Source organism: Carassius gibelio, chromosome B2, assembly GCF_023724105.1.
Source record: "Carassius gibelio isolate Cgi1373 ecotype wild population from Czech Republic chromosome B2, carGib1.2-hapl.c, whole genome shotgun sequence".
Classification (NCBI taxonomy): Eukaryota; Metazoa; Chordata; class Actinopteri; order Cypriniformes; family Cyprinidae; genus Carassius; species Carassius gibelio.
In genome coordinates this window covers 24,150,027-24,166,928 of record NC_068397.1, presented here as the reverse complement: position 1 = coordinate 24,166,928, position 16,902 = coordinate 24,150,027, and the positions used below count along the sequence as shown (strand labels likewise).

The 16,902-nt window shown below is 34.9% G+C and overlaps 2 long non-coding RNA genes across 2 annotated transcripts; both read right to left on the bottom strand.

The window, feature by feature from the left end:
• Positions 1-3,512: 3,512 nt before the first annotated feature.
• On the bottom strand, positions 3,513-4,670 carry LOC127951509 (uncharacterized). Its single transcript, XR_008152659.1, has 3 exons — positions 4,211-4,670; positions 3,898-4,012; positions 3,513-3,776 (listed from the first exon to the last, which is right to left on the bottom strand). It is a non-coding gene; the product is annotated as an uncharacterized LOC127951509 (long non-coding RNA).
• A 3,858-nt stretch (positions 4,671-8,528) lies between these two features.
• LOC127950524 (uncharacterized) lies at positions 8,529-12,048 on the bottom strand. The gene is made up of 4 exons (XR_008152481.1): positions 11,576-12,048; positions 11,383-11,460; positions 11,176-11,270; positions 8,529-8,834 (listed from the first exon to the last, which is right to left on the bottom strand). It is a non-coding gene; the product is annotated as an uncharacterized LOC127950524 (long non-coding RNA).
• Positions 12,049-16,902: the final 4,854 nt, after the last annotated feature.

Below are 16,902 nucleotides of genomic sequence, written 5' to 3'. Positions count from 1 at the left end.
AGAAGCCTAATGCTGAAAAGTCACACAACTGTGGCATAGTTCATTTATATGTTTAGCTTTTTAATTCTGGCAATCATACTAAGGCTTTAAAATTCATGAAAGTTGTGTTGATTTGTGAAGATCACCCTGACAAACAAAACAAGTATGATTCATAAACTTTTGTTGGTCACAGAGCTTGTTTTCTGCAATAATCCGAAAGCCAATGAAAAATTCTATTGGGTTTTTGTGGAGTGAAGCAGGGTGATGCTAATTTCTGGGCTGGCCTATAAAAATATGCAATCACTGCAGCATTCAAAAAAAAAAAAAAAAAAAAAAAAAAGGAAAAATCTGCTTATTATTTTGCAAAAGAGATATAATTTGGTCTTATTAAGTTAATTTGTTGTGTGACATTTTTTTTTAAATACCACATACTCAGTAGAGTTGACTGGAATGTGATATGTGCTAATACATATTTAATGGAACCAGTTTTAACAGCCTCACTTGGGCCTTATAATTTTTTATAAATTTTGTCAGGCATTAAAACACTTTTCAAATAACCCCTTTAAAAAAAAATCCACCCTTATGACAGACTTGCAAAACATAGTGACCCTTCCCTGTGCCTGTGGATGGGCACTGGGAGTTTGTGTCCATCTTATTAGTGTGCAATATTATCATATTTCACGGACGAGCAGGCCAGAGAAGGTGATTACCTGCTCCGTGCTATTAAGCCCTGTTTTATTCCATTCATTTTCACCTGGCCAACTCAGGCAAAGGGCTGCTGGCATTTATTTCCCATCTGTAGATTTATTAGGACCTCGACTCAGCCAAGCCATAAAAAATCTGAGGAGGAAAAGCGCTCTATGTGTCAATGTGTGCATGTCCACATGAATGTGAAGGAGACTGCTATAAACGTTCACACATTTATGTGAGATTTTTCACAGCCGTGATATAAACAATATCGATCGTCAACTTCAGCACTATTGTTATTGAAGAAAAACTACTTATTTTTTATGTACAAAATGCAGCTGGTTCCCCAGTCATATTGTCGTCCCCCAGATGAAGGAGAATGCTTTATACAGGGGTGGAAAAGGAAAACTCAACGTGATCTGACCTCAAGCCAGGTGTTTGTGAATCTCGCCACCTGCGAGATCTGATCTCTATTCTATATCAATTCAATTGTTTTGTTTGCCTCTTGTTCCAAGATCTAACTTAAAGCTACTCTCTGGCTTACCAGAGCTATCCTCAAGTTTGTTTAAACCAGACTTCTCTTCTGTTTTTCAGTATAACAGATTTTGCAAAGCATTTTTCATCTTAAAAAAAAGGCTTCAATATCTGATGAGCATCTGAAGCCAAGTATTGATTGTAATTTCCTGCAACGTTCATTCCAATCGCAAGCTTTATTAAAAAAACTCATTTCTGTCTGCCATACGATTGGTGACCCAACAAGCGTGCCCATAAAGACAGAGAGAAAATCAAGAAATAAAATAAGACACCCTAGCGTCCTGTGTCTGAAATACAACATTATTCTGCTGGTCTAATTCTATTATTTAGTTTGGGTCAGTCTGGAGAAAGGGTGGTGAAGTAGGCTATGCTTTCTTATGTATGCCTTCTTTGCCAACCTTCCAGAGTGTGAGTGGTGAAACTGGATTATCATCACCCTGCTGCGAATGACATTGAGACTTTCTCTCTTTAGACTATTATAATTTGAAGCTAAAGTTTGAAATGGGCTGCCTTCTTTATGTGGAACTGTGGCAGTAACCTAACTTTAAAAGTGAAATTCAAAGAGAAATGTGTGGTCTGTTGGTTTTCAGCTGTTTTCAAGACTTTATGCTGTTGTACATTCAAAATGAGTTAAACTCTACTGGTGTAAAACTGTTAACGCTGCACTTAGCTAGGAACACTTCTCTAGGTTAGTCTGCCACCATGTGGTGATAGTGAGACATTGCGCCCCCATATAGTAAGATATGGATATGATCAAGGCCTCTTTACCTTCACCGCCGTTTCAGATCATCATTGACTATCACTAGACACTTGTCAATATATATATATATATATATATATATATATATATATATATATATATATATATATATATATATATATATATATATATATATATATATATATATATGTATATATATATATGTATATATATATGTATATATATATATGTATCTATATATATATATATGTATATATATATATATATATATATATATATATATATATATATATATATATATATATATATATATATATATATATATATGTATATATATATATATATATATATATATATATATATATATGTATATATATTTTTTTTTTTTTTTTTTTTTTTTTTTTTTTTGTGAATACTTTCAGCCAGGTATATGCATGATAACTACACTAAAAACATATCAGATCAAAATATTAATTTACACATTTTATTTATATGAACAAATATTTATTTAATTATTTTATTAACAAACAATAATAAAAACCAAATAATTTTAAATTACACTCTTGGTAGAAACACACCAGCTTGTTTCAGTTTACAAAAAAAGTCTACAAAAGACCAATACCAAAAGTCAGTCCTGTTTTGGGACTAAATATCTGTAGTGTCTCAACTCACAACCCATCATCATGAGTATATTCAGACTCACTGTATGTGTATACAGTATGCATGATTAATCGAATACAAAATAAAAGTTTTTGTTTACATAATATATGTATGGGTACTGTGTATATGTATTAACTCAATCAATACACACACATGTATGTATATATTTCACAATATATTTATATATAATATAAATTATATGATAATGTAAAATGTAAATACATGTAAATATGGGGGGGGGGGGGGGGGGGGGTTGTGATTAATCGTGATTATTCATTTGGCAGGACTTATATTTATACAAATTGTTCAATTTTATCCAGATTTATTTTGAAGATTTTTCTGAAATTTTCTAAGTCCTTTCTTGCTTTTACCGAGTTTTTTTATTTTTAACTTTGATGGTTTTGTCCTCTGATTTTGTGCTGTTGTTGTTGTTGTTGTTGTTGTTGTTGTTGAAGTTGTTCTCGTGGTGGTCTCTGGTCCAGATGTTTCGATTGTCGTCACTGTTGGTGTTACAGTTGTACTCGTTCTGGTCTCCAGTCCAGATGTTCTGATTGTCGTCACTGCTGGTGTAACAGTTGTACTTGTGCTGGTCTCTGGTCCAGATGTTTTGATTGTTGTCACTGCTGGTGGTACAGTTGTTCTCGTGGTGGTCTCTGGTCCAGATGTTTCGATGGTCGTCATTGCTGGTGTTACAGTTGTTCTCGTGGTGGTCTCTGGTCCAGATGTTTCGATGGTCGTCATTGCTGGTGTTACAGTTGTACTCGTGGTGGTCTCTGGTCCAGATGTTTCGATTGTTGTCACTGCTGGTGTTACAGTTGTACTCGTGCTGGTCTCTAGTCCAGATGTTCTGATTGTCGTCACTGTTGCTGTTACAGTTGTACTCATTCTGGTCTCTGGTCCAGATGTTTCGATTGTTGTCTCTGTTGGTGGTACAGTTGTACTCGTTCTGGTCTCCGGTCCAGATGTTTTGATAGTTGTCACTGTTGGTGGTACAGTTGTACTCGTGCTGGTCTCAGTCCTTGTTCCCGGTGTTTTGTTTGTTGTAGTTAAAGGTGAGTTCATGATTTTTATAGTGCACATTGTAGGTTTTTGGGAAGGTTTTGTTGTTTTTCTCCTATTCACTATCCTTATTACATTCTTAGCATATGTGCTATCTGGATCTGAACAAATAGTTTTGTTTTTCTTGGTCTGGAATCTGTACATGGAAAAAAAGGATACTTGATGTTTTTGCTCTCATCATTTAATTATCTGCCAATGTATTACTTACTTTGTGTAAAACTTCACATTGTTATAGATAAGAGTAATTCTGAACTTACCTTACAGCTCTGACAGGACATAGCAATGCTTCTTGTATACAATATTCCGCAATGAGTTTAGGATCTACTTTGATGGTTGACACATCAGTACAGCATTCTACTGGACGTCCATCATCTACTTGGAAAGCACATCATTGTATTCAGATAAATAATTATTACATTCACATCCACAGTATAAGATGTACACACGTACACGTTCTCTGAAGCAACATTGTCATCTAAAGTTCTCTACATTTCATTCAAGTGAAAGTTTTTGAGGTCAAAAACATATTTAACCACAGAGCTCAGGAATTAAGATCAAGTCAAATCTCACCTGCTTCCACAACACTCATCCACTGTATAGAGAAAAGAACGGCAGCAAATAGAGTGAACTTCATCTTGCTCTGTTGCTCACTTCTAATTCTGAAACATTCTGCTAGGCTGAAGGGTCTTTGTTGAAGGAGGTCTTTCAGCCCACAAGCTGTGTGATCATTTTCTTCGTCACCTAGACCCACAGACACCTCAGCCGGGGACAGGAAAAGATGAGTGTTGAGTGATGAGTGGAAGACCAAAAGTGAGAGAGAAAGAGATGCATTTAACCACATAGAGGAAAGTAAGGGGTTATAAATTCACAATGAGTATTCATCATGGCTCAGTTCCGTTCATTGTGGCCTAAAGTATTGGTCAGAGTGACAGTTCAGTTGAATTTATGTTCATAAAGATACGTAATAGCTCAATTTCAGCCACTGTCCCTGGTTAGGTTTTAAAATTACTATATAATTCATATAATTCACAATTTATAAATTAATTATTATTATTAGTATATTTTTCATTTATAATTAAACAAACAAATAATATTAACCCTTAAAACGTGCTGTTAATGGTACAAAGCTGGTTATATATAATTTTATATAGCATGGTGATGATTCTAAATTAAAATATTCTTCTAACATGATATTTTTTACATATTTTTATTTATTTTGCTATAGAATAATACACTAACAAAAATGTGCTCAAAAAGTGCTTCAGTCTCATGGTGCTTCCAGTATGTGCCTAAGAAACATGCGATTTCCAAAAATTTGGTAATACTATGGTACTTTTAGTAAGTGCACAGTATATGCACAGCTAGACCTGACTGCTACTTATAAACAGAGCTGGCCTGACTCGTGTCAAATGCATGCTTGCATGCAGCAATAAATATGTAATATGCAACAGCTAAGGTTGACAGAAGAACACTTTTGGGTGTAACAGCAACATAAAAAATGTCCAAAATTGAATCTTTATGCACTTTGTGAGCATTAGGTATAAAAGGTGGGTCTGTTAAACATGCGTGGAAACTACAGAGGCCTTAAAGGGGCTGTGATCGTGAAACCACAAACGTTTTATACAGCCTACTGGGATCTTCCATGTCTCAGCAAGACCTTAAAACAAAACCAGCGCCCACCCAGCGCTCACCTACACTTAAACATAGGCACGTGAAGGTGCTTCATGATGCCATTGTTCTCTATATGACATTCAGAAGCGTTTTATAAAGTTAACATTTATGAGTTTCACTACGACCCTCTTTACTTTAGTACAGTGGTCCTTTCTGGTATTCTGAAAGTCAATATGTAGACCTAAATGAACAACCACACGCACATTTCCTGTTTCAAAATTGCATACAAGAAACATGGTGTATGATGTTCTCTGAGCTATTTGTAGAAAGTTCTGGTGTAGATATGTGATGACAGACCACATCATCACACTCTGTTCTGCGAGAGGAAGTAATGATAGCTATGCTGCACCTAACTATGCACTAGTTCTAGTAAACCAAAGAACAGCCTGGAGATCATTGACCAGAATTACATTAATTTGACCTGACTCATTGGAAAAGATTAACACTCTATTATAATTATAGTTATGGTCAGAAAGCGTGTTAATACATCATGTTCTGGCTCTGAGTTGCACTCTGGGTTTTCAGCCGTTTTGGAAAAAGTAGGTTCATACAGTACATCAGTAAAAGTATGATATCATATTAATATACTGAAGGGATCATTTACTCACACTGTAAAAAGTTTAACTATTATTTACTCAATTTTTTTGGTGAAACATTTTTACACTCAAAAAAATTGAGTAAATTTTAAAGCTGTGAAATCAATGAAATATACTGTTTAAATTGAGTAATTGTCAGTAAAAAAATTAAGTAAATCTGAGTAACTGAATTACTTTATATGAGAAATAAAATTAATTAGATATAATCAAAATTATAAAACACCACAACTGTAATTCTATGTAAAATAAACAAAAAATATTGAGTAGATATAATTGAAATATTGGATGAAATTTTACCAAAAAAAATGTGCTACGTTTACTACATGTAAAAGTGAATTTAACTTAATATTGGACTATAAATTATCAAAATGCAGCATTCACTTTTTTTTTTTTTACACCATTTACCCTTTATAATTAATATAATAAAACCAAATAAAGAAACACATTTTTTATTGAAAATTTATTTGTCAATTAAACATAAGACAAAGTCTAAAATCAACCTTTGAAACATTGTATCCATTTTAATATTCCAGTAGATTGCAAAAATTAAAAACTGTAAAGTAGCCATAAGGGAAATGATTAAACCTTATGAAACATTTCATCCATCTTAGTATTCAAGTAGATTACATGTAAAATACGATAGCCGTAAGAGAAATGACATCTTTGTTCCTGGTGCATACCAGCCATTTGCAGTCACACTCAACATTAAACCATAAAAAAAATATAAAAGCAACAGTTACATCAATATTAAAGGGATAGTTCACCCAAAAAGATGATGTTGTCATAATGTACTCGCCCCCCCGGGTTGTCCCAAATCTGTACAAATTTCTTTCTTCTGTTGAACACAAAATATATTTTAATGAATGTTGGTTAACAGATAGTTGAAAGTTGCCATTGACTTCCATGATAGGAAAAAAAAAAAAAAAAAAAAAAGGTATACTATGCAAAGTCAATGGCAACCTTTAACTGCGTTAACCAACACTCTTTGATACTTGGCTGAATGTCACGTCACTTCACTTAAAATATCTTTTGTGTTCAACAGAAGAAAGAAACTCGTACAGGTTTGGGACAAATTGAGGGAGAGTAAATTATGACAACATCATCTTTTGGGGTGAACTATGTCTTCAACAGAATTAAGCAGATAACAGAAACACTTCCATCAGGAATACCCATTCTGTGGGATGACCATGAACCACTACTATGCAAGAAGATAATTTTTTAACCTCTGAACATCAACAGAGTTTTGGAGGATCCAGCTCAAGAAACAGTTTTTGGAACAACTCAAGTGAGTACAGGGTCCTTCTCAAAATATTAGCATATTGTGATGAAGTTCATTATTTTCCGTAATGTAATGATAAAAATTAAACTTTCATATATTCTAGATTCATTGCACACCAACTGAAATATTTCAGGTCTTTTATTGTTTTAATACTGATGATTTTGGAATACAGCTCATGAAAACCCAAAATTCCTATCTCAAAAAATTAGCATATCATGAAAAGGTTCTCTAAACGAGCTATTAACCGAATCATCTGAATCAACTAATTAACTCTAAACACCTGCAAAAGATTCCTGAGGCTTTTAAAAACTCCCAGCCTGGTTCATTACTCAAAACCGCAATCATGGGTAAGACTGCCGACCTGACTGCTGTCCAGAAGGCCATCATTGACACCCTCAAGCGAGAGGGTAAGACACAGAGAGAAATTTCTGAACGAATAGGCTGTTCCCAGAGTGCTGTATCAAGGCACCTCAGTGGGAAGTCTGTGGGAAGGAAAAAGTGTGGCAAAAAACGCTTCACAACGAGAAGAGGTGACCGGACCCCGAGGAAGATTGTGGACTGAGTCTGGAGTAGAAACATCCAGAGCCACCGTGCACAGGCGTGTGCAGGAAATGGGCTACAGAGAAGCAGCACTGGACTGTTGATCAGTGGTCCAAAGTACTTTTTTCGGATGAAAGCTAATTTTGCATGTCATTTGGAAATCAAGGTGCCAGAGTCTGGAGGAAGACTGGGGAGAAGGAAATGCCAAAATGCCTGAAGTCCAGTATCAAGTACCCACAGTCAGTGATGGTCTGGGGTGCCATGTCAGCTGCTGGTGTTGGTCCACTGTGTTTTATCAAGGGCAGGGTCAATGCAGCTAGCTATCAGGAGATTTGGGAGCACTTCATGTTTCCATCTGTTGAAAAGCTTTATGGAGATGAAGATTTCGCTTTTCAGCACGACCTGGCACCTGCTCACACTGGTAAATGGTTTACTGACCATGGTATTACTGTGCTCAATTGGCCTACCAACTCTCCTGACCTGAACCCCATAGAGAATCTGTGGGATATTGTGAAGAGAAAGTTAAGAGACGCAAGACAAAACACTCTGGATGAGCTTAAGGCCGCTATCGAAGCAGCGCCACAGGCTGATTGCCTCCATGCCACGCCGCATTGAAGCAGTCATTTCTGCAAAAGGATTCCCGACCAAGTATTGAGTGCATAACTGAACAATTATTTGAAGGTTGACTTTTTTGTATTAAAAACACTTTTCTTTTATTGGTCAGATGAAATAAGCTATTTCTTTTGAGATAGGAATTTATGGTTTTCATGAGCTGTATGCCAAAAGCATCAGTTTTTAAACAATAAAAGACCTGAAATATTTCAGTTGGTGTGCAATGAATCTAAAATATATGAAAGTTTAATTTTTATCATTACATTATGGAAAATAATGAACTTTATCACAATATGCTAATTTTTGGAGAAGGACCTGTATTTGTGGGTCTTGGGATATCTCAAATCCAATGTGACTCCTGAAAGATGGCAGCAGGCTCTGCTGAGATTCCCAAGATTACGTCGCTGACTGCCCCATTATTGTTCCGAAGGATGTCGATTTTTATGACCTCCTCTGCCAACTCTGCTTGTACGAAGACGGGTAGATCAGCTGAACCCTACAGGCAAATTTTAAAGATAACTGGTTAGAGCTAACATTCAAAACTGAATGTTACAAGAAAGTGACAAATACACAAAACAAATAGCACCTGAAGAAGCAAACATTCTGTTGGACCATATGATAGGTAAAATCTCAAACAAAGTTTACTAGGGGGAGGAGTTGCAAAAATTAACAGCATTCTTCTTAACAAGAGGACAGGTTAATTTTCTACATAGGGACATTTATTTTTAACAATAAACCTAAAAGAAAAACGAAGAGAGACCAACTGCGAGCTTCTATGCTGTAAATCAATGCTATAGGCTTTTATTGAGGTCTGCATTATTTCAACCAATTTCTTTATAAACATGTTTAATATTTAAGTAAAATGACTAATGGTTTTGAAACAAAAAAAGCTTGTTTAATTGCACTACTTGAAAAAAATATGCATTGCATTAACCCTCACACTCAACCCTTAACCCTCTAAATAATTCTGTGGCTTAGTAAATATTACAGTAATATTTAATTTTATTAACTTAATAAAATCTCTGAATATAGTTCACTTGATTATACAAAAGATGGCTTTCCTGTAGCTCAAACAGTAGAGCGTCGGCGCTAGCAAAAATTGATTAAATTGTAAATGTGTACCTTGAAATGCAATGTAAGTTACTTTGGATAAAAGTGTCTGCCAAATGCATAAATGTAAACATTAATGGACTAAAAATACAACAGTTTATTTTATCTAAAATGTACAGATATATTTTATTTTTTCCACTAAAACAATTTAGTATTAGACTAACAAATTGTTTATTTATAATACACATAATATATTTGTGAAATTTCTATCAATTTATTTAAGGATGGAAAATTAAACTGATCTGTTTCAGGGAACAAAAATATTACAAATAATTTCAAATCAAAATGAATATATTTAAACACACTCTTAAGAAATTTAGTAAGTTTACTCAATTAAAACAACGTACCCCTCCCCCAGCCTCCGCTGTCCTTCAATACCCACCAGGTCTGGATTTGTTACATTAAAAAGCTTACGGTTTTCAAACTTTTGACCGATATTGTATGTGATCTAGGTTTCAGTGCACTAGAATGATTTTACAATGGAGCAGGCCTTAAACTGTCCGACTCCCTATAGTGGGAGCTGATTAAAACGCACCAGTCTATGTTATGTCCACGCCATTTTAAATACTTTTGCATGGCGTATTTGTAGTGGTGATTTAAGAGCTCATACTTGAGTTCGTGTAGTAATTATGACGTTTTACAACAACGTGACCGCTTTTTACAAGAAAGAATGTTGTCATTTGAAAGTTCATAAATGATGTGTTCCCTTTTGACAAGCCACTGACCCCAATGGGGAACCTGTACAAAATCGTTTTCCATTGGGCATGTATAGTTATAGTTGCTGGACCACGGTACACTTATCGTTAGACTTTCAAATGGCGGTTGAAATAAACGGTGATCCAAATAGTACGAACGTTAACCCACTCCAAAAAAAAAAAAAAAAACTAACATACATATGGCTGCCCCACTAACTAACTTCGAAAACTACAATGTTTAATCAACTTTTGAAAACATTTTTGCAAATATACATAAGCTGTGTCCAAATTCAGGGTCTGCATCCTCCTTAGGATCCTTCCTACCCGGTTGAAGGAGGATGGGTCCTCCGACGACCGCAAAAACCGGAAGTCGGTGTTTGTGAATTTGGACAGCCTACCCTTCTTTCAGTTCCCTCCCTTAACCGTTGCTCATATCCTGTCGCCTAGCAACCGTGACAGCGCCAAGCAAGACGCCGGTGAAGAGCTCATCGTTCTCTCCCTGGAGCTTTATAAACACTTCTGTCTGCTCTTTCGTCCTTAGAAGCGTTAAAAACAGCTTTAATCACTAACAAATAAGCTGTGTGTAAGGGGATATTCACACAGGCAGTAAGTAAGAAGCTAGTTTACAAAAGTAAACGCTTTTTTTTTACATATACACGTACACATGTAAAAAAAAAAATGCTTAACGCTAAAACAAAATGCCTAACTAGAAAACCACTGAAAATATATCTTTTTGAAAAGCCAGTTTTTAAAAAACATCGAAAATAATACTCCTCCCCCACTCCGCTACCGCTCGCTTCGTCCTGCCGAAAAGAATTATGGGATAGGTAGGACGCGAAAGGATCCATCACACCCATCCTTCGAATTCGGGGAAAAGGAGGACGCATTTGTGGGCCGCATTTGAAGGATCCTACGAATTTGGACAGCCTTCGTCGCGGCGCTGTGACGTAACATCCTTCAAATGCGTCCTCCGAAGGATGTAGACCCTGAATTTGGACACAGCCATAGTTATAAAAGGACTACGTTACTTACAGGAAATTCGAGTAATGCTGTTCACGTCGTTGCTGAGAAAAGCAGTCCTTCAGTGACAGGTGCCTCTTGTTTGAGCCGCGAAACTTGTTAAACTTCTTAAGATAACGCAAAATACAAACACAATTGTTAGGAAATCCTTAATAATTAACTTCTGAATTAAACATTACAAACATAATTAGTATTAGCTGGCTAAATTACATAACGTACCACGATTATGAGAGGAGTGCGGGTCTTGCCGTTGCTGAGGAAAGCCGTCCTTCAGGTGACTTCGATTAAGCTACGAAACTTGTTGAATATGACGTAAAATACAAAGACAATTGTTAGAAAATGCTTAATAATTATTAACTTTTTAATAAAGTGTTACAAACGTAAGTAGGACTAGCTGACTAACGTTACTTACCAGGAGCTGTGAGGTATGGCTAGTCGACGTCGCTGCTGAGGAAAGCAGATTTTTTTTTTCCTGCGGAGCTGCACACGTGATCACTTTAGCCGCGAAATTTACTCAATTTATTTAATCTGTCATTTATTAAGCTGGAACTTTATTTAGGAAAATTGGTTGGAAATACTTAATAATTTTAGTTTCTAAAACAGATCAGTACAAGTAAATAATTATCAAATATTTCTATTAGAATTCACCAGAAATATTGAAGGTATATTAAAAATATAATTAGTTAGTTAAATACTTATTTATTTTCATTACATAAACTTAAATAATATATGTAAATTTTAGAGAAATTATTTGTTGGATTTTTAATTATTCTTTTTAATCTGACCCACTCAAAAAATCACTTAAATGATTTCAAAAGATTTTATTAAGTTAATATAGCTCTTTATTTTTGTGAAATTTACTAAGCCACTGAATTATTTTTTACAGTGCAGCCTCATTTTGGTCCAAACCTGTATTAGCTTTTATTCGCAACACTAACATGACAGAAATAAATAAATAATTGCAAATACACTAAAAGCAAACTATGAGCATATAAAAAAAAAAAAAAAAAAAAAAAAAAAAACTTCTGGATTCGATGTTCTGGGATTCAATGTTGTTTTGATACAAACAATCTTCAAAATAATTTGGGTTAAAGTAACTATAATTTAAGTAAAAGTAAAAAGTAATTATGTACATATTTATGGGGGGGGGGGGGGGTTGTTGTGGGGGGTTATCATCCTATCCATTTTCTGTGAAGCTGCTTTGGAATGATGCTTACTATAAAAAATTATTATTAAATAAAAATGATTTGAGATAATATTAGTAAAATGAGAAATACAAGCAGGTTTTAATTTAACAAACAATATGTTTTTATTTTATAATTTTTTAAATTGTTATTACAATATTGCTATTTTACACACAAAATAAAGTCCTATAAATGGGACTATAAGCCAATATTTAAGCCTTCTACAAAAGGTGCTAGGGTTATGGGGAAAACGAAACATGTTCAGAGAGACAGACAAGTTGACTAAACTGAAAGATGAGCTTAGTTTATGTACACTGGCCGAGCTCACTGCACTTCCTCCTCTCTTGAGTAGTTGTGTGGTCTTTGCAAGCATTGGCAATCTGACTGCAGCATTAAAAGAAAAGTTCACCCAAACTTTGAAGACGCATCAAGATAAAGTTTTTAGGTATTGGATGCCATTGTGTGAAAATCATATTTATAGGTATATTTTACATAATTTTCTCTCTGCAACTGACAGTGTCTAATAAAACACATTGTGGAACTTACAAAATTCAATAATAAGAGTGATAAGGCCTAGAAGTCTTTTCTCAATCTCTTTCCACTCTCTATCTCTCTCTTCTCAACTGTTCTATCCAACAAACACAAAAAAAAAAAACCTCTTTACAAGAAAAATGTTTACCAGTTCTTTAATTTATATAACATATAGCATCATACATAGGCCTACAGACAGTGTAGTACGAATTAATAGGATTCTGTATTACTAGTTACTTAAATTATTTCTGGATACTTACATTTATTTAAAATTAAGTTAATTAAGAAAAGACAATACACAAAATAGAAGACGTCATTAAAAAAAGAAAAGAAAAGCAAAGAATAATTAAAGCTGAGAGCAGCGATGAATGGGCCCTCGCACCCGGGCTCACCGGCAAGTGAGCGAGTGGCTTTAGTAAAAAGGTGAACGGTGAGAAATATGCATTTAAAGTCATCAATATAAGTGAAATATATAAAAGTATATTCCATATTTGTGTCAATCTTCCTGTTGCCAGCAGGTGGCGCTATCATTATAATGGAATATTGGCCTTCAGATATGTTCAGGCCAGGACTCTTATCAAACATGTGAAGTTTGGGGAAGATTGAACATTTTATACCCGAGTTACAACAACTTCTCTTGCTCTGGCGAGACATCAAACTTTGTCATGTCGCCATGGACACACCCTTTAACAAAAACTCAAGATCTCCACAATTTAACGTTGCACAGGCCTTTAGATTAGACTGACCACAAAAAATACATTAATGTCAAAATATTTCTAGGAGAAGTTTGTCGCAGTGTAAAATATTCCACTTCCTGTTGCCAGCAGGTGGCGCTATGACTATAACTGAATATGGGCATGTAGATCAGTTAAGGGCAGAAGTCTTATCTAACATGTGAAGTTTGGGGCAGATTGGACATTGTATGTCTGAGTTACAGCAACTTCCTTTTTCATGGTGAAACATTGAAATTCGCCAGGCCGCCATGGACACACCCTTTAACGAAACCTCAAGATCTTCGCAATTTAACATAGCAAAGGCCTTTAGATTAGTCGTACCAAATTTGGTGTTGATCTGAATAAATCTCTAGGAGGAGTTCGTTAAAATACAAAACATGGTATTTTATTCGGTGCTCGGGCCCTAAAAATCATGGCAACGTGAGTGAAACCAAAGTGCAGATTTTTCACTACCATCCCCTTGTTTATTTATTAAGCTTAGATCCGGGCATTATCCGTATACAGTTGGCCAAGCTTCTCCAAAAGAAGTTTTAAGGCTGTTTGACACAAAAGTATTTATCTTGTTCCTTCTTTAAGCAAAAGTAAGTATTGGTGTTTTCATATGGGGCTTGTATAACAGCAAACTGTCTCTTGTCTGTTGTTTTTCTTCTTCTGTTCAGGTTCTGAACATAGTCCTGGACCCAGTCTTCTACTGGAGAAGAGCAAATTGTGTTGTTCTCTACAGTTATGAATCTGCAAATGTGTACATACATTGTTTTAAAATTGTACTTTAAGACAATTCTGAAAGGTGTCCATTAAGAATATATTATGCTGTGGATCTGTCAGAAAACAGTCAAAATATCAAAGCTAGAAATAACAACAACAAATGTTATGTTGTCCATGTAAATCAGAATTTTAAAGGACAGAGAAAGAAAAAGGTTTTGATTTTAGTCCTAAACTCACAGTACAGCTCTGACAGAGCAAAGCGGTGTTTCTTGAACTCTGTAGTCAACAATTTCATTAAACGCTGGTTTGTGTTTGTTTACTGTTAAGCAGCAGTCCTTGGTTGTAGATGATGTGGCTGTAATAAAAAACATAAGCCAAGGCACATTGTTTATAAAGCAGTATATCACAAACAAAAAACAAAACAAAATAGCCTATACTTTCACTCAAAAAAAAAAAATTCATCACCAACTAATCCACATGTTACTGATACACCCATCTTACATGTTGGCACAATACTTAGAGAAGATTCTGTGTTGTCTTTGGACACCGAAGTTGGTTTGATTTTTGTTTTGCTGATCTCTGTCTCTGGTCCAGATGTTTCGATTGTCGTCACTGCTGGCGTTACAGTTGTATTCAAGCTGGTCTCAGTCTCTGTTCCCGGTGTTTTGTTTGTTGTAATTACAGGTGGGTTCATGATTTTTACAGTGCACATAGTAGGTTTTTGGGAAGGTTTTGTTGTTGTTTTTCTCCTATTCACTTTCCTCATTACATTCTTGGCATATTTGCTATCTGGATCTGAACAAATAACTTTGTTTTTCTTGGTCTGGAATCTGTACATGGAAAAAAAAAAGAATACTTGATGTTTTAGCTCTCATCATTTAATTATCTGCTAATGTATTACTTACTCTGTGTAAAACTTCACATTGTTGTAGATAAGAATAATTCTGAACTTACCTTACAGCTCTGACAGGACATAGCACTGATTGATCTTGTATACAATATTCCACAATGTTTTTAGGATCTACTTTGATGGTTGACACTACATTACAGCAGTCTACTGGACGTCCATCATCTACTTGGAAAGCACATCATTGCATTCAGATAAATAATCACTACATTCACAGTATGTACACTCTTTTTTTAAGCTACATTCGTCTCAAGTTCTATATGAGTTGAAAGTTACAGTATATTGTATAGTAGAAATGTACTGAGGTCAAACCACAATATTTAAAACAGAAATGTAACGAATGCAATCTCACCTGCTTTCACGACACATATCCACCCTACTGAGAAAAGAATGTCAGTAAATAGAGAGGACTTCATCTTGTTCTGTTGCTCACTTCTAATTACAAACCTTTTTTTTTTTTCTGGGCTGAAGGGCTTATATTGAGGGAGGTCTTTCAGCCATCCTCACCACCTCAAAACCTTCCTCAATCAATGTTCTTCATCATAAATAAGTAAATAAAAATCGAGATGGTTTGGGGTGAGCTGGACCACAGACAGAAGGCAAAAGGGCCAACAAGTGCTAAGCATCTCTCGGGGAACTCCTTCAAGACTGCTGGAAGACCATTTCAGGTGACTACCTCTTGAAGCTCATCAAGAGAATGCCAAGAGTGTGCAAAGCAGTAATCAAAGCAACAGGTGGCTACTTTGAAGAACCGAGAATATGACATATTTTCAGTTGTTTCACACTTTTTTATTATGTGTATAATTCCATATATAATTCCACGTTTTAATTCATAGTTTTGATGCCATCATTGTGAATCTACAATTTTTGTAGTCATGAAAATAAAGAAAACTCTTTGAATGAGAAGGTGTGTCCAAACTTTTGGTCTGTACTGTATATATATATATATATATATATATATATATATATATATATATATATATATATATATATATATATATATATATGTACACAAAAAGCATATGTCTTTCTTATCTGAACTGTATACATTAGTAAATATTATTCTTTATGTATGTGTTTTTGGATGTGTTTTATGGATGTGTATGTGCACATCGAGTTTACATTGCAATTGTTTAATAGGTGTACATGCACGGATCAAGTTTATATGTATATGCGAGTATATGCAGGTGTGTTTTTGTGCAGCGAGTTTATATGTACTGTATGGTGTAATTAGGTGTATGAACGTGTCAAGTTTATATGCAAGTTATTGAGAAGTGTGTGTGCATTCATATTAGTGTGCAAGTGTATTTCATATAGGTTTTTATGAACGTCCAGTAGTATGCATGTAATATTGGATAATACCATTGTACTGTTTTGTAAATATACTGTATTTAGAGCTAGAGGCTACTGCTGTGCAAAGGCAAAATACCATAACTTTGATTTTGATTGAAAATTAGTTATTGATATTTTGGGATATTCAAAACATCCTTTATCATGTGGATAAGTATCTTGAGTCAATTCTGAAAATAATGGGTTTTCTTACCCATAACTTGATACATAGATTAATAAATACATTTGTTTGGAATACTTAAATTCAGTTCTGGCATTCTGCCTTTGTTTAGCCACGCATCAATATGAAGTTATGGTGCTGGCCTGGAGTTTTACAGTGTTCTGTCTT